Here is an 18,596-nt window from a genome sequence, read left to right on the forward strand (position 1 = left end):
AAACCTCTGTGGCGGAGAACTGAGGCCAACATGCTCCTATATCCTTTAATCGTAGGTGTTGAAAGGGATCTCTCATTCCTAAGATGTAGAAGGAAGTCAGCTATTTGGATCACAGAGGTATTGGTAGAGGATATTGAATTGGCTCTACACCAGCTTCGGAAGACCTCCCACTTAGACTGGTAGACTCTACGAGTGGAAACTCTTCTAGCTCTGGCAATCGCACTGGCTGCCTCCTTCGAAAAGCCTCTAGCTCTAGCGAATCTTTCGACAGTCTGAAGGCAGTCAGCCGAAGAGCGTGGAGGTTTGGGTGCAACCTGTCTACGTGAGGTTGACGTAGAAGGTCCACTCTTAGAGGAAGAGTCCTGGGGAAGTCGACTAGCCATTGAAGTACCTCTGTGTACCATTCTCTTGCAGGCCAAAGGGGAGCAACCAGCGTCAGCCGTGTCCCTTCGTGCGAGACGAATTTCTGCAGAACTTTGTTTATTATCTTGAACGGAGGGAATGCGTACAGGTCGAGATGGGACCAGTTCAGAAGAAAAGCATCCACATGAACCGCTGCAGGGTCTGGAACAGGGGAACAATAAAGCGGAAGTCTCTTGGTTATGGAGGTGGCAAACAGATCTATGGTAGGTTGACCCCACAAGGTCCAAAGTCTGTTGCACACACTCTTGTGGAGGGTCCATTCCGTGGGAATGACCTGATTCCTTCTGCTGAGGCGATCCGCTGAAACATTCATATCGCCCTGGATGAACCTCGTGACCAGAGTGAGGTTTAGACCTCTTGACCAAATGAGGAGGTCCCTTGCGATCTCGTAAAGGCTCCTCGAATGGGTCCCTCCTTGCTTGGAGATGTAAGCCAAGGCTGTGGTGTTGTCTGAATTCACCTCCACCACTTTGCCTAGCAGGAGGGACTTGAAGTTCAGCAGGGCTAGATGAACTGCTAACAGTTCCTTGCAGTTGATGTGGAGTAATCCTTGTTCCTTGTTCCATACTCCTGAGCATTCCCGTCCGTCCAAGGTCGCACCCCAGCCCGAGTCCGATGCATCTGAGAAGAGATGAAGATTGGGGGTCTGGATGGCCAATGATAGACCCTCCTTGAGAAGGAGATTGTGCTTCCACCACAGGAGAGTGGTCTTCATCTCTTGGTTGATAGGGATAGAGACTGCTTCTAGAGTCGAGCCCTTGTCCCAATGAGCAGCAAGATGGAATTGAAGAGGGCGGAGGTGGAGTCTTCCTAGCTCGACAAACAGGGCCAGTGATGAGAGGGTCCCTGTGAGACTCATCCACTGTCTCACTGAGCAATTGCTCCTCTTCAGCATGCTCATGATGCACTCTAGGGCTTGGTTTATCCTGGGGGCCGATGGAAAAGCCCAAAAATCCTGACTCTGAATCTCCATTCCCAGGTACACAATGGATTGGGAGGGAATGAGTTGAGATTTCTCTATATTGACTAATAGACCTAGGTCTCTGATTAAGTCTAAAGTCCAATTGAGGTTCTCCAGACAACGACGACTCGTGGAGGCTCTCAACAGCCAGTCGTCTAGGTAGAGGGAGGCTCTGATGTTCGATAAGTGTAGGAATTTCGCTACATTCCTCATCAGATGAGTAAAGACCATAGGAGCTGTGCTTAGGCCAAAACACAGGGCTTGGAACTGATAGACAACCTTTCCGAAAACGAATCTCAGGAAAGGTTGGGAGTCTGGATGAATGGGAACGTGAAAGTATGCATCTTTCAAGTCCAACGAGACCATCCAGTCCTCCTGTCTGACCGCTGCTAAGACCGACTTGGTCGTCTCCATCGTGAACGTCTGCTTGGTGACATACTCGTTGAGAGAGCTGACGTCCAGCACCGGTCTCCAACCTCCTGTCTTCTTGGCCACAAGAAAGAGACAGTTGTAGAAGCCCGGGGATTGATGGTCCCGGACTATAACCACTGCCTTCTTCTGCACAAGTAGCGACACCTCCTGTTGCAATGCTAGCCTCTTGTCCTCTTCTTTGTAGTTGGGAGAGAGGTTGATGGGCGATGTGGTCAGAGGTGGTTTGAGGCAGAATGGAATCCTGTAACCGAACCTCAGCCAACTGACAGACTGTGCGTCTGCACCTCTCTTCTCCCAGGCTCGCCAGAAGATCTTGAGCCTGGCTCCTACTGTTGTCTGGAGAAACAGAGTCAGTTCTTTCCCTTAGATGGCCTGGATCCTTTCCTAGACTTGCTCCTGTGAGAGTCTGGACGGGAGCTTCCTCGGCTGGGGGCTCTACCACGAAAGGGCGGTATGAACCTAGTAGCCGGGGTATCAGCCACTGGGGAGCGATAAGTCTTGGGGACTGAGGTGGCAACCTTAGACTTACGAGCCGAAGAGGCTACAAGATCGTGCGTGTCCTTTTGTATCAGGGCAGCAGACAAGTCCTTAACTAGCTCCTCGGGAAAGAGGAACTTTGAGAGTGGAGCAAAAAGGAGTTGTGACCGTTGGCAAGGTGTAATGCTGGCGGAAAGGAAGGTACACAGTTGTTCCCTTTTCTTCAACACCCCTGATACAAATAACGACGCTAGCTCGCCCGATCCATCTCTGATGGCCTTATCCATGCAGGACATTAATAGCATGGCAGAATCTTTGTCCGCAGGAGAGGTTTTCTTGCTGAGGGCCCCCAGGCACCAGTCGAGAAAGTTGAACATTTCAAATGCTCTGAACAACCCTTTCAGTAAATGATCCAGGTCTGAGAAGGTCCAACAAACCTTCGAGCGTCTCATAGCAGTTCTCCGAGGCGAGTCCACCAGACTTGAGAAGTCAGCCTGGGCAGAGGCAGGTACTCCTAAGCCTGGTGCTTCCCCTGTGGCATACCAAACGCTAGCTTTCGAAGCGAGCTTCGTTGGAGGGAACATGAAGGAAGTCTTGCCAAGATGTTGTTTAGACTGCAGCCACTCCCCTAAGATCCTTAAAGCCCTCTTGGAGGATCTAGCTAGGACAAGCTTAGTATAGTTGGACTTAGCTTGTTGTACGCCCAGCGAAAACTCAGATGGTGGAGAGCGGGGAATAGCAGAGACAAAGTGGTCTGGGTAAATCTCCCTGAGTAGAGCCAAGACCTTACGAAAATCAATCGACGGTGGAGAAAGCTTAGATTCGTCCACGTCTGATGAGGGATCAAGGTGTGCCTCCTCATCATCCGACACCTCATCAGCAGAGTGTAGCGAAGCGATCGGACAAGAATGCTGAACCGCAGAGTCAGAACGGGTAGGAACAATAACAGTGGTTTCCTCTTCCAGTAACTGTTGAGGGAAAACCTGAGGCTCAGACTGCAAAGGCTGAACAACAGACGAAGCAGAAGGAAGGCGCATGGGTGAAGGAGGTTGACTCCTAGCAAGAGAGGTTGAACCCAAGGATTGCACTGGCTGAGCGGAGGACGGAGGCGGAGTAGTCCGTTCCTGTTCCTGTGAGATGAGCGGAGCATGATGAGGTTGAGGCTGCGCAGAACAAGGTAAAGTTCTCGCAAGCTGAGGCTCCTGAGGCGCAAGTCCAGGGAGTAGAGGAGCTTGCCTTGAGGAGGGTTGAGCTCGCTGCAGCGATGGCTGAGCAGACTGACTCACGGAGGGGAGAGGTTGTTGTACCCCAACCGAGAGTTGCACCACTGGTGGAGCAGCAAGGGGAGGCGGAGGAAGAGTGGAATAACTCTCCTGATCCCAAAGCAAGGGTTGCCTTAAAGAAGGCTGAGGCTGAACACCACTGGGAACAGCGAACTCCGAAAGTGGCTCAACATCGTACGCCTGGCAGATGGTGCTGCGACCAGGCGGAGCAAGTGCAGGCGGGGCGAGCACAGGCGGAGCGAGAACAGGCGGAGGGAGTGTAGGCGGAGGTGGAGGTGCAACACTCTCAGCCCGACACTCACGCATCAAGTCCGAAAGCTGAGCTTGCATGGACTGAAGCAGGGTCCACTTGGGATCGGCAGAAACGATAACAGACTGAGGTAAAGTCTTAACAGTCGAGCTCTGTGGCAGAACCTTACTCCTCTTGGGCGGAGTACAGTCGACAGATGACTGAGGCGAGTCAGAGCTGAGCCAATGACTGCAACCTGGCTGAGCACTCGCGGACTGGACTCTACGTTTAAGCGGTCTCGAGACCTGAGACCAACGTTTCTTCCCTGCCAGTTGATCAGCGGACGAGAATAAGACGGGCTCAATCGTCTGCAGGTGGGAGTGACGGTCTAAGGAAGACACGCCCGCAACCACCGAGGATAGTTCTGTGCGCCTAACAAGGCCTGTCGAACCCTTAAGCCCTTCGACATTGCTTCTCCCCTGGGCATGGGAGCTTGCAAGAGGTCCCGGACTGGGAGGACGACTGGCTCGCACAGAAAAATCCTCACGCACCACACTGGCACCACTAGCACTTGGCACTGCACCGACACTAGCACTCGTCACAGCACTGGCACTAACTCCACCCACTGCACTCTTGACCTTCAGTTCTTTAACTTCGGCCATCAGAGACTTATGGTCACTTACCACTGATTCTACTTTATCGCCTAAAGCCTGAATAGCACGCAAAACAACTGACATATCAGGCGGAGGGCACACAGTAGGTTCGGGGGTAGCCACTACAGGGGTAGGAAAAGGTAGGGGATCATGAGGTGAGGAAAACATAGAAGAGTGAGAAGAACTCCTCCTAACTCTACCTCTCTCTAACTTAGATGAATATTTTAAAAGACGGACAAATTCCAATTCCGAAAGTCCGGCGCATTCCTCACATCGATTTTCTAACAGACAGGGCCTGTCCCTACAGTCAGAACAAGCGGTGTGAGGATCTACCGAGGCCTTCGGAATACGCCTATTGCAAGACCTACATCGTCTATGGGAGGGGGCTTGCGAAATGTCAGACATCTTGTAATCCAAAGAGTTAGCCAAAGGGGGATCCAAAAACAAGCAAAATTCGTTAACCGTTATATCAGTATTATATAAAAGCTATCTAGCTAATATAAGAAGGATTCCAGTAAAGCGACAGCCGTTAATCTGAGAGAATACTTCACCAAATATCCGTGAATAAACTCGAAGACCATAAGCGTATCCCAGAACGTCTAGCCGGAAGCACGACAGAGGAATAATTGAGGAGGTGTCAACAACAAATGATTGAGTACCTGGCCACAGGTGGCGCTGGTAAGTACACCCCCTTCTAGTATTGTGATAGCTGGCGTATCCCTCCATAGAATTCTGTCGGGCAACGGAGTTGACAGATACATGATTATCGGGTAAGTTTAATATTGAAAAAATACTGATACATGTTGTACTTTATGGTGTTTTGAATGTTTCTGATGGTGATAACTGGCGAAAACCCATAATTTTTGAGTTATGGTGGGTCGACTCCCATTACTAATAAACCATGGGTTTCTGCTAGGTATCGACATAAAAACAATCCAAAACCCTTTTAAATATACCCTTTACCAGTCTATTTTGTCATTGATACTAACTTGTCAAAACATGTTATTTTCATTAGTAAAATAAATTTTTGAATATACTTACCCGATGATCATGTAGGTGTCAACTCTGTTGCCCGACAGAAATCTACGGTCGGGATACGCCAGCGATCGCTATACAGGTGGGGGTGTACACAACAGCGCCATCTGTGAGCAGGTACTCAAGTACTTCTTGTCAACAAGAACTCAATTTTCTCCTCGGTCCACTGGTTCTCTATGGGGAGGAAGGGCGGGTCCTTAAATTCATGATCATCGGGTAAGTATATTCAAAAATTTATTTTACTAATGAAAATAACATTTTTCAATATTAATCTTACCCGATGATCATGTAGCTGATTCACACCCAGGGTGGTGGGTGGAGACCAGCATACATGTTAACAAAGAAGCTAAGTATCCCGTATTTCATTTTATTAGTTATTCAAAAATAACATAAAATAAATAAGTACCTGGTAAGGAAGACGACTTGAACCATTACTCTGCCTTTATTAAGTACGTCTTCCTTACTGAGCGTAGCGGTCCTCTTAGGATGCTGAACGACTCTTAGGTGCTGAAGTATAAAGGGCTGCAACCCATACTAAAGGACCTCATCACAACCTCTAACCTCGGCGCTTCTCAAGAAAGAATTGACCACCCGCCAAATCAACAAGGATGCGGAAGGCTTCTTAGCCGACCGTACAACCCATAAAAAGTATTCAAGAGAAAGGTTAAAAAGGTTATGGGATTATGGGAATGTAGTGGCTGAGCCCTCACCTACTACTGCACTCGCTGCTACGAATGGTCCCAGGGTGTAGCAGTTCTCGTAAAGAGACTGGACATCTTTGAGATAGAATGATGCGAACACTGACTTGCTTCTCCAATAGGTTGCATCCATAACACTCTGCAGAGAACGGTTCTGTTTGAAGGCCACTGAAGTAGCCACAGCTCTCACTTCATGTGTCCTTACCTTCAGCAAAGCAAGGTCTTCTTCCTTCAGATGAGAATGTGCGTCCCTAATCAGAAGCCTGATGTAGTAAGAAACTGAGTTCTTAGACATTGGAAGAGAAGGCTTCTTGATAGCACACCATAAGGCTTCTGATTGTCCTCGTAAAGGTTTTGACCTTTTTAGATAGTACCTAAGAGCTCTAACTGGGCAAAGTACTCTCTCCAGTTCGTTCCCCACCAAGTTGGACAGGCTTGGGATCTCGAACGACTTAGGCCAAGGACGTGAAGGAAGCTCGTTTTTAGCAAAAAACCGAGCTGCAAGGAACATGTAGCCGTTTAAAATGTGAAAAGTATGTTCCTGCTGAAGGCGTGGATCTCACTTACTCTTTTAGCTGTTGCCAAGCACACGAGGAAAAGAGTTTTTAATGTGAGGTCCTTAAAAGAGGCTGATTGGAGAGGTTCAAATCTTGATGACATAAGGAACCTTAGGACCACGTCTAGATTCCAGCCTGGAGTGGACAACCGACGTTCCTTTGAGGTCTCAAAAGACCTAAGGAGGTCCTGTAGATCTTTGTAGGTGGAAAGATCCAAGCCTCTGTGGCGGAAAACCGCTGCCAACATACTTCTGTAACCCTTGATCGTAGGAGCTGAAAGGGATCTTACGTTCCTTAGATGTAACAGGAAGTCAGCAATCTGGGTTACAGTGGTACTGGTTGAGGAAACTGCATTGGCCTTGCACCAGCTTCGGAAGACTTCCCATTTAGACTGATAGACTCTGAGAGTGGATGTCCTCCTTGCTCTGGCAATCGCTCTGGCTGCCTCCTTCGAAAAGCCTCTAGCTCTTGAGAGTCTTTCGATAGTCTGAAGGCAGTCAGACGAAGAGCGTGGAGGTTTGGGTGTACCTTCTTTACGTGAGGTTGACGTAGAAGGTCCACTCTTAGAGGAAGAGTCCTGGGAATGTCGATCAGCCATTGCCGTACCTCTGTGAACCATTCTCTCGCGGGCCAGAGGGGAGCAACCAACGTCAGCCGTGTCCCTTTGTGAGAGGCGAACTTCTGAAGTACCCTGTTGACAATCTTGAACGGCGGGAATGCATACAGGTCGAGATGGGACCAATCCAGCAGAAAAGCATCCACGTGAACTGCTGCTGGGTCTGGAATCTGAGAACAATACAACGGGAGCCTCTAGGTCATCGAGGTAGCGAACAGATCTATGGTTGGCTGACCCCACAGGGCCCAAAGTCTGCTGCAAACATTCTTGTGAAGGGTCCACTCTGTGGGGATGACCTGACCCTTCCGGCTGAGGCGATCTGCCATGACATTCATATCGCCCTGAATGAACCTCGTTACCAGCGTGAGCTTTCGATCTTTTGACCAGATGAGGAGGTCCCTTGCGATCTAGAACAACTTCCTCGAATGAGTCCCTCCCTGCTTGGAGATGTAAGCCAAGGCTGTGGTGTTGTCGGAGTCCACCTCCACCACCTTGTTTAGCTGGAGGGACTTGAAGTTTATCAAGGCCAGATGAACCGCCAACAACTCCTTGCAATTGATGTGAAGTGTCCTTTGCTCCTGATTCCATGTTCCCGAGCATTCCTGTCCGTCAAATGTCGCACCCCAGCCCGTGTCTGATGCGTCCGAGAAGAGACGGCGGTCGGGGTTCTGAACAGCCAAAGGTAGACCTTCCTTGAGAAGAAAGCTGTTCTTCCACCACGTTAGAGTAGACCTCATCTCTTCGGAAACAGGAACTGAGACCGTCTCTAGCGTCATGTCCTTTATCCAGTGAGCAGCTAGATGATACTGAAGGGGGCGGAGGTGGAGTCTCCCTAACTCGATGAACAGGGCCAGCGATGAAAGTGTCCCTGCTAGACTCATCCACTGCCTGACTGAGCATCGGTTCCTTCTCAGCATGCTCTGGATGCATTCTAGGGCTTGGTTGATCCTTGGGGCCGACGGAAAAGCCCGAAAAGCTCGACTCTGAATCTCCATACCCAGGTAGACAATGGTCTGGGATGGGACGAGCTGGGACTTCTCTAAATTGACCAGGAGGCCCAGTTCCTTGGTCAGATCCATAGTCCATCTGAGATTCTCCAGACAGCGACGACTTGTGGGAGCTCTTAAAAGCCAGTCGTCTGACGGAGCCGGACACAAGATCATGGTACTGCTGCACAGTCTGTGAACTGTCAACCATGGGGAAGCGAGGAAGTACAGCGACAACCCGAAACTGTCTAGACTGTCTGGGTAGTACAGACAACTCCTTATCGGGTTGCTGAGGTTGCCGCACTGCGTCACAACAAGTCACCTCTGCTGGTTGTTGAACGTCTTCCCAGTGACACACTGACTACGTAAAAAAAAAAAAAAAAAAAAAAAAATCCTCTATCAAGGACTAAGCTTGGACTGCATGTCTTGCAACAAAGCTCAAGGTCTATGGGAGCAGGTGTGGCAACAGACGGGGTTAGCGACTGAAGCGGAACCATTTACCCTCCCTGGAAGCATGTTATGCTTAAATAAAAGTCCATAGGAGGCTAAGCAGCTTAAGGCTCCTCTCCAAATGACAGAGTCCTCAAGGGAATATCAGAAGGAGGGAGAACAGCACTTTCTCATCTACAGGAACCATATCCGAGAAAAGCTAAGTTCTCTCAGTGAGGGTTTCACTGGTGCAAAAGCAGCAGACCAGAAGGCAACGTTATGAAACTGCTTGACAGTCTGTGAACTGTCAAAAACTGAACTGTCAACCACAACAGGAGCGTGAGGACATACAGCACTGGTGTATAAGTAGCAGACCAGAAGGCAACGTCATGTAACTGCATGACAGTTTGTGAGTTGGCAACAACCAAAGATGTGTGGGGAAGCCTCAACTCCTGCCTGACTAGTTTGCTGCTGGCGAGTGGCGGTAACCACAGTGTGTTGCGGAGGCTGACACACCGTGTCAAAACACGGCAGCTTGTGGTAGCTCCCGCACGGCAACGGAGTGCTCTGTGTGTGGGAGTCATCATACATCTGGCAGGGTTGACTGTGCATGGGTGAGGCTGCGGTGGGTTGAGGAGCATGCGGTATGGTATGCAGAGCATGCTGTAAGGTATGCAGAGCATGCTGTAAGGTATGCAGAGCATGCTGTATGCAGAGCATGCTGTAAGGTATGCAGAGCATGCTGTATGCAGAGCATGCTGTAAGGTATGCAGAGCATGCTGTAAGGTATGCAGAGCATGCTGTATGCAGAGCATGCTGTAAGGTATGCAGAGCATGCTGTATGCAGAGCATGCTGTATGCAGAGCATGCTGTAAGGTATGCAGAGCATGCTGTATGCAGAGCATGCTGTAAGGTATGCTGCATGGGCTGCGGAGAATGCTGCATAGTGCTGGAACCCGGCAGCTCTACAGAACCTTCCCACTGCTGATGCGGTAGCTCACGCATGTTAGCAGATGGTGCAGTAAGAACATGCGTCTGGCAGGGTGGACTGCGCATCGGTGGTGGAGCTCTCACAGGTGGAGGGTGGGAGCAGGCAGCCGCAGTATCTGCTGAGCGCACAACCTCGGCGGGTTGTAGGTTAACAGGCTGCATTGTCAACCTTCCAGCATGATACTCCTGTATGAAGGAGCAAGCTGAGACTGTATAGTCTGCAGCATGGACCACTAGGGTCTATGAAAGACAACAACAAACGGAGCTACTGTCCGTTGTGACTGAGGGTCTAAAACAGCTGGTGCGGCAACAGACGGAGTTACTGCCTGTTGCGGTACCACCTAGCCTCTCTTAGGAGGTGTGCAGTTGTCGTACTGCAGCGAGTCCGAACTGACCCAGTGGCTACACCTAGGCCGTTGGACTTGCGCGGAAGGGACCGACTTGCACTTAAAAGCTGCAAGATTTGATCCATGGTTTCTGCGAGAAACCTCTTCCGCAGACGAGGAATAAATGGGCTCTCTCGTCTTTGTGTGGGTGGGGTGATCACGTCGGCAACGTGTGTAGATACACCCGAAACCACGGAGGGAAACGTCTGTTCGTCGATCAAGGCCTGAGGAACTCATAAGTCCTTCGACATTACTTCTCCCCTGGGTTTGGGAGCTTGTAAGAGGTATCGGACTAGGTGAACAACTGGCACGAACAGACGAACCCTCGAACGCAACACTGTAACACTTTGCGCATATCACTTTATCACTTTTGATTTTCTGTTTGCACTTATTTCACTGAACTCGAAACATTAAGTGGTTTGTACCTGAAACACGCAATCCTATCCTTCATTAAAAGGTAGTAATTGCGAAAACAGTATTACAATGTAACAGAAAAACATAATGAAAGATAAAGAATTCAGTGGCTGGAAAAGAGACTAAACACTAGATCCAATAAACTACGTTTAAAATCTCTCACCGCATAAAGCCTGGGAACAAGAATAAAACTCTAGAAACGTTTTACCTTCTTCCCCTATATCGACTAGGGAGAAGAGCAAAAAACGAGAACAACGTTACCCGCTTGAACGAAACGTTTATCCTCCTCTCTCTCCCTCCGTCTCTATCTCTCTCTCTCTCTCTCTTGACTTAGAACCTGAGAGATGAGCCCAATTATATATATCGTTAAAACATATTATTTGTTAAAGGTAAAAAACTGAAAGGTTTCCCAAATAAAAAGTTCCTTTATTAGAATTACAACCATTTAAGCTAAGAAAGAATGAACGAAACGCTAGAATCGGTTTACTCTTGCTGCAACGTGAAACCGTGAATTACTCTCTCTCTATCGTAACGATAGAGCGCAAGTTGAACGTTCTGAACGTCAACAACTGCGGAGACTAAACAAAACGTTAGTTCAACTTTGAAAAAGTACGAGACTATCAAAGAAATTCTTTCAAAAACATTAAAATTAAAATAGCATAAATTCTTAAAAGTGAAAGGGAGTCTATACTCTCTTCGACACCAACACTTCCGTCTAAGGGAAGGGTCGGCCATTTAAAAGTGAAAGAGAGTCCATACTCTCTTCGTCACCATAATTAAATCAAATTAATTCCAAAAGCTTGCTAAGCTAATGATAAAGCTTCCTGAATAGCGAAGGCTAAACTCTAGAGCAAATACATCACCAAATCGTGAACAATAACTCCAGAATCAACAGCGTATCCAAGTAGGTCAAGCCGGAGGCACGACAGAGGAAAAATTGAGTTCTTGTTGACAAGAAGTACTTGAGTACCTGCTCACAGATGGCGCTGTTGTGTACACCCCCACCTGTATAGCGATCGCTGGCGTATCCCGACCGTAGATTTCTGTCGGGCAACAGAGTTGACAGCTACATGATCATCGGGTAAGATTAATATTGAAAAAAAATCACCTAACTCAATTAACTGTACAGTATTTACAGATATGATGATCCGCCACATTAACAATATTCAATCACTTATTGGACTTTGCTCCCTAATGACTTGCTTCACTTGTAATTTAACATTATCTCCATGCTCCTCTATTCTGGCAAGGGGTACATGCTACACTACATGAGTGACCAAATATTTTGGCATTATTTTAGATATATAATTAATCACTAGGTTCAATTTATCTCTGTTCTGTCTTGGTTCGCTTTGCTTACAATTCAACATTATAGTATATCCATGCTTCACTGTTCCTGCAAGGGACACTCGTTCTACATATATGCTGGGTGGGCAAGTATTTTGACGTTCAAATGTTAGATAGGGCTTCCATTTCTAATTACCAGAATACAGTATATAAAACACACATTTCTACCCTAGCCTAACATTATTCAAACAAATTAAATAAGAGCATTATTACATTGTACATCCCTGTATTGAAAATAGATAACCAAGAGGTTATAAATATAAAATGTTAGGACTTACATTTTGTTCAAACAAGTGATTTACAACAGAGGCACCCACCTATCAGAATTTTCAGAACAAGTCTTCTTCACTCAAAAAGGTTTAACTACTGTACTATAATTGTTCAGTGGCTACCCTCAAATTGGAAAGGGTAGAAGAGGCTCTTTGGCTATAGTAAGCAATTCTAGGAGAAGGACACTCCAAAATCAAACTATTGTTCTCTAGTTTTGAGTAGTGCCATAGCCTCTATCCCATAGTCTTTCAGTCTTTCACTGGGAGCCTTTGTATATCAGTGGCCACTTCCTCCAGCGTGCATAAAAAAAATGGACACCAACTAACTTAATCTTCTCCCCCTAACCTACAAGCCTTGTCCTTACCTACTTACCTAATGGGGGGAGGGTACTAACACCCCCTGAAACCCCCCTTACACTGCTATATTCTTAGTCAGTCATCATCATACATACAGGTGGCCGCCATCATGCATACACCCCTTTCACTGTTTTTGGGTTACTATTCTCTCGTTTGATGGTACACTCAGGCACAGTATTCTCTCTGTTTCCCTATTTCATTTCCTCACTGGACTATTTTTCATGTTGGAACCCATGGGCTTATGGTCTCTTGCTTTCCCAACTAAGGTTATACCTTAGCTAGTAACAATAATAACATCTACTGTGCGAAAGAACTTTTCATGGTTGATGTTGATTAAACAATAGCAAAAGAAGTTGTTTAATTAAATTCTGTATATATGTTATTAGTGGCCACAAAAATTAGAGTATGGTGTTTAAAATATTGTATTTAAAAAGAACTCTTCCATTTTTTGAGTTCCAACGTCCTAACTAATATTGCACTATACTATAAGGAAACCGAAATTCCTATTAGCAGGGACTATCCTTTGGTAAATACAGTGTTCACTTCTGTTAAAAGGTTAAAATCACAATTAATAAACGTTCTATATTAGATTCTTACCTATTTAAGACGCTATATGTCTGTTCGAGTGCTGTATCACGATGATCTTGCATGACGTTGTGATAAGATAAGAAGGACTTCTACTGTACACGACTACACATTGTTTACATTAATCAGCTGATGAATGTAAACAATGTGACGCAATATTGTAGGACCGACTGAACTAAATCTGGGCATTTGTACAGCATCAATAAATTATTATTATTATTATTATTATTATTATTATTACTTGCTAAGCTACAACCCTAGTTGGAAAAGCAGGATGCTATAAGCACCGGGGCTCCAAAAGGGAAGACAGCCCAGGGAGGAAAGGAAACAGGAAAAATAAAATACTTTAGGAACAGTTGCAACATTAAAATATCTGAAAAGCTCTAAAAATCCGCAAATAAAGAGTAATCAATAAAACATAAGAAACTGAAAACACAAAAGAATAAAATTGTACAGATTTGATTCATAACAACAAGAACAGTCAGTATTAAGATAAGGATAACAAAATACTAAACTGAGAGTATATATGAGACAGGTCGAGATCATGACATTACAACATTGTCTTAAAAGACTGGGACAAGTTGCCAAATCTGAAAAAAAAATCAGCTTACCTTGAGTTGTAAATAAAAGCAAAACTTAAAATCTTTTGATTAGCAAGTGCTATTTGATTTTGTAGTAAAAAAAATAGTTTAAATAAGCTAAGATGCTTTGCATCTACCTGGCTGATAGAGAAACACCTTTTGTGAAGTGAATCAGGAACACCTTCGTGATCTCCTTTCTTTGAAAGAAAAAAAAAGAAAATCTGGTGTTGTTATTGCTCACTCCGCAAAATAAGTTTGCGGGCACTATCTCTTTATAGATAGGTGCAAAGCTTCTAAGCTTATTCTTATTAAGTTTATATCATCTGTGCCTTAAATAAATTAATATCATAATGAGGTTCTTAATCTTTACTTTTATTCCCTTCTACCTTGAAATTAGATAGGGTAACACCTTGCTATCATCAGTTTTGGCAACCTGTTGTGGTAATCAGTTTGGGCTTCTTAAACTCTTCTTTTATATGCATTGCCCTACATATAAATGCAGCCAGATCCCTGCTAGGATTTTTCAGCGTACCTAAACTTATTTCTACATTCTTTAGCTGTTCTAACTTTGGGCATAAAAATAAATGTTCGGTAGTGCCTTCTTCCTTTTTGCACAGGAGGAGCTTCCCGTGGCATGGTTCAGAGCAAAAGGAACTTAGGAAAATTTACGACGTAAGCTAAACGATTTCTTTTATTATCACGTGTAATAATATCTGAGCGATTTTTTTGAATGTTTTAAACTTGTGTACTACTAATGATTAATTGAACTGTGATGTTTAAAATCATTATGAAACAAAAGGGATAATGTAAAATAAAACCGAAATATTATGATAGCTGGTATGAAGTTTATAGATAAATTAGGAATTAAAAAATTAAAATAATGATTATAATTAAGTTATCATAAAGGTACAAACTTTCAAAAACAGTAAAAATAATAAACTATTTTATAAAAACATACGGGGAAGAAGACATTCACAAACTCTTTAAAACAATCCCTTTTTATAAGTACCTAAAAACTACTACATATTCGATAATTATATCAAAACTTTGATATTTCACAACTTACCTTAACCAGGATTTCAGAATTAGCCTACAGAAATTTTCTATGAACATGACCACTATACAGCAATTTGTACCTTAAGATATACTTCTATGCAATCAAGTTTTTTACCCCCAAAATACCTGACACATTAAGACCTACCTAAAGACCATCAAGTCCAAAGTTCTGTAAAGTCATTTGACTTAAAATTGCAAAATTTATTTCATTTCAAGTTAAACCAACAAAAAAGTACCACTAAATCTACTGTATCACCATTCCTGTATTATCCCCCTTTCCATTTTTTTTAGAGCTATTGATACTAATGTAATATGTTGAAACTATTTCAACCCTAGGAAATATTATCATTAAGTTCTAAAGGTTCTTTTCCCTTTCAGTACAAGCAGGAGACTTTAAACCAATGGTGTTATGGTCATAGTTAGCCATGCTTATAAAATTTTGTAGTGTATTGAATTACACCATGTATGAAGCATGTTGCCACTGTCTCACCACGATGAGGTCATGACCTTCGAGACAGGGGGGACGTCCACTGTACAAGATCAGTACCATGCACCCACCTCCATGTGTTGCGAGCACATATTGGGAGCACATGTCACTAACACTTGAGCGTCTCTGGAACCCCAAACCAGAGCGGATCAAAGTAGTAACAATCAAGAGGTTTGTGATCACCCCAACATTGAGACTACCCCGACATCCTGAAACCTTATTTTGAGGGGGGTTCTAAGTCCCTCGCCATAAGGTAACGGAACCGTTTACTAGCCGGTTTCCGACTTTTGCCAGAAACCGGATATTCCAAAACACGCCTTTAACACTGTAACCAACCCGTGACAGAGTCACAGAAGTAAGCCAGGAATCAGCGTGAATCGCGCATGAGCGCTATGATGTGCCTTTACACCTCACTGAGCCCAGACAGGCTCAGCCAGGAATCAGCACATTACGTCACAGAGGTCAGCTAGGAATCGGCATACTTTTGCAAGTCTTTCCTTTAAGCCTAACTGACCCGGACACAAGAGATTTAAAAAGCTGGAAATAAAGTAAGAGGCGACTTAGACTCGTAGAGTACTTTCCATTGTTAGTAATTTTTTGTTAATTAGGTCACAGAGGCCAGCTAGGAATCGGCGTAGTTTTCCGCTTATCTTTATCCCTAACAGACCCGGACCTTGGAGATAAAAAGCTGGAAATAAAGTAAGAGGCGACTTAGACTCGTAGAGTACTTTCCATTGTTAGTAATTTTTTGTTAATTAGGTCACAGAGGCCAGCTAGGAATCGGCGTAGTTTTCCGCCTATCTTTATCCCTAACTGACCCGGACCTTGGAGATAAAAAGTGGGAAGTAAAGTAATAAGTGATATAGACTCTTAGAGAATGTTAGTAAAGGATTTGGCTAAAGTCTCCTGCAATTGACCATTAGCATACCTTCATAAATTAGCAATGATACCTAACTCAGTATATCTAATTCGTTCCTTTGGCTCTTGCTTCCTTTCTCTATAGAGGACTACTTTTGGACTATCACTATCAATACTTTCTTTACATATATCGCCGTCTACTTTGGGTTCTTATGCCTATTTTCTTCCTCAGAGGACTAGGCTACTCTGTCAATATATCTAACTTTTCTTCCATGAAGGGCTACTCTGGCCAGTACAGTCACTGGTTTTCTTTTCATTAATTAAAGACCGAAATCAAGATACCTTGTAAAGTTGAAAAAACTTTGGCAATATTAAGGAGTGCTGAATAAAGTTCTATTAGGAATCAATGAAAGTTTGCCTGCCTACATCACAAACTGTCTAAGAACATAGAATGTCCATAAACTACTAGTCTTATGTTCTGATAATCCAGCGATAACATTTGAGAAATTAAAAAAAAAAATAATGTTAAATTACACAAAAAACTGAGATTAAAAACTTGCAGCAGGAGAGACATCACGGGCAGCAGAAGGGACGTCATAGGTAGCAGAAGAGACGTCATGGGCAGCAGAAGGGACGTCATAGGTAGCAGAAGAGACGTCATGGGCAACAGCAGAGACAGCACGGGCAGCAGCAAAGACATCACAAGCAGCAGAAGAGACAGCACACGCAGCAGTAGTGACTGGTTTTGTTAAACCTTGAACAGCCGCACTCTGGAGCCTTTTACGGTACCTAGCAACAGCCTTTACAGCCGAGATAGCAGAGGGAGAAGGCAGGCATGGATCTTGGGGTTTACTGGTGGAAGAGTGGTGGTGTTGGCCTAAACGCTGGACATCCCATGTCTTGTGAAGTGTTGGTGTAGGTGTGTCTGTTGCCCGCAATACTTTGTAACTCCATTTCATCAAACTCATCACTGTCCACATCACATTTAGAGGTTGCTCATAATTTTTGTCAGTTTCAGACCTATTTAAATTTTCTTTCAACATTATCATCTACATTTTCAATTTCACTTGGCAACAAAGAACAGTTTGGGGAAAAATATTACCCACATAAGTTTGTATGTTAGTATTTTAATACAGTTTTGGGGTAAATATTATCCACACAAGTTTGTATCGTATCAAGGTTATTGGGTAAATATTACCCATACAAGTTTGTATGTTATGTGATAAAATTTAACCAAAGCAAAACATACACAGACCCAAGATGGCACGAATGTGGATACACTACATCCAGCATGAGAACTAATAAGCCAACTGAAGCTAACCATAGCCCCACTGGGATGCCACCACCCATACGTCTGTGCGTTCATGAAACAAATGGGTGCAACGTAAAAATTACCCACAACAGTGTTCTAGGGTTATATCTACCCGACCCCAATAAGTAATTATGCAATAGGCTTGACTTTCTATCTTTATGGTAGTCATGGCAAGTAGTAAATTAATATTACCATAATATACTGTAGTATTTTTTTGACATACCTTTGATTCGAAGAGCTGCTATGTCTTTTCAGAAATCAGGTTTCTCTCTGAAATCAGAACAAAAATAAATTGTTGTGCCATAAAAATCCTTTTCAAAAAGTGCTTAAATGGATACGAAATTTATCACTAAAACTTGAATAACGTATTTCCTAAAATTAAGGTTTCCTTACAGTACAACAAGAAGTAGGCTATTTCATATTAGAATTAATTATACAAATCAATTAAACAAACTTATAATTATTAGAAATAACAATTCAATAACCCTGGATAAGTATTGTTATTTCACAACCTTGGATTGGTTTCGATGGGTCGATTTTGACCCGCTCCAAAAAAATTCATTAAAAATTCATTTTGAAGCCAATTCAATACCTTCTAAAATAAAACAAAAATTCAAAGACTGTTTAATATTCAAAAAGAATAGATAAAGGCCAAGTCCAAAATAAATATTTATTACAAATAGATTAAAAAAAAGTATAAAACAATGGCCACAAAAATATTCAACTAAAATCTAAATATAAAAATGAACAAACTATTCTAAGTACTTATTCTACAATAATTGAGCACCCTTTGGTCAGATCCAGGACGGTTGAGGGGGGGGGGGTTGGAGGAACAACAAAGTAACTTTTCGTAAAATAAGAAAAGAAAAGTAAATGTTTATTGGCCAAAAAAAAATCAATACTCTTTTCAACATTTATTTGCAGTAGGTAAATAACAGTTAATGGCTGAAAATTTTACAGGATATTATCATCATCTTACAGCAAAAGTGTAAAAGAATCTCAAAATGGCTGCCAACCACACCACCTTGTAAGGCCAAATCTGTTACCTGAAAGGGAGAAAGATATGTCAATATCAGCGAGTTATTTACTTATACAATTGTTAGAGGATTTGCATAGAAATATTATGGTAGCTAGTATGAAGTTTATAGATTATTTAACAATTAGAAAAAAAAATA

General features: G+C 43.9%; 1 protein-coding gene across 5 annotated transcripts in view; it reads right to left on the bottom strand.

The window, feature by feature from the left end:
* Positions 1 to 13,871, bottom strand: part of LOC137629736 (serine hydrolase-like protein) — a 47,343-nt gene extending 33,472 nt beyond the window's left edge. For 2 of the 5 annotated variants that reach the window (XM_068361321.1, XM_068361316.1), the window contains exon 1: positions 13,140 to 13,295. The gene's annotated coding sequence lies outside the window, so the exon portion shown is untranslated. Of the gene's footprint in view, positions 1 to 13,139; positions 13,296 to 13,738 lie in introns of those variants that run through there. The other 3 variants (XM_068361319.1, XM_068361320.1, XM_068361318.1) reach the window with 3 other exon arrangements.
* Between the last annotated feature and the right edge of the window lie 4,725 nt (positions 13,872 to 18,596).

This window comes from Palaemon carinicauda, chromosome 37 (assembly GCF_036898095.1).
Source record: "Palaemon carinicauda isolate YSFRI2023 chromosome 37, ASM3689809v2, whole genome shotgun sequence".
Lineage (NCBI taxonomy): Eukaryota > Metazoa > Arthropoda > Malacostraca > Decapoda > Palaemonidae > Palaemon > Palaemon carinicauda.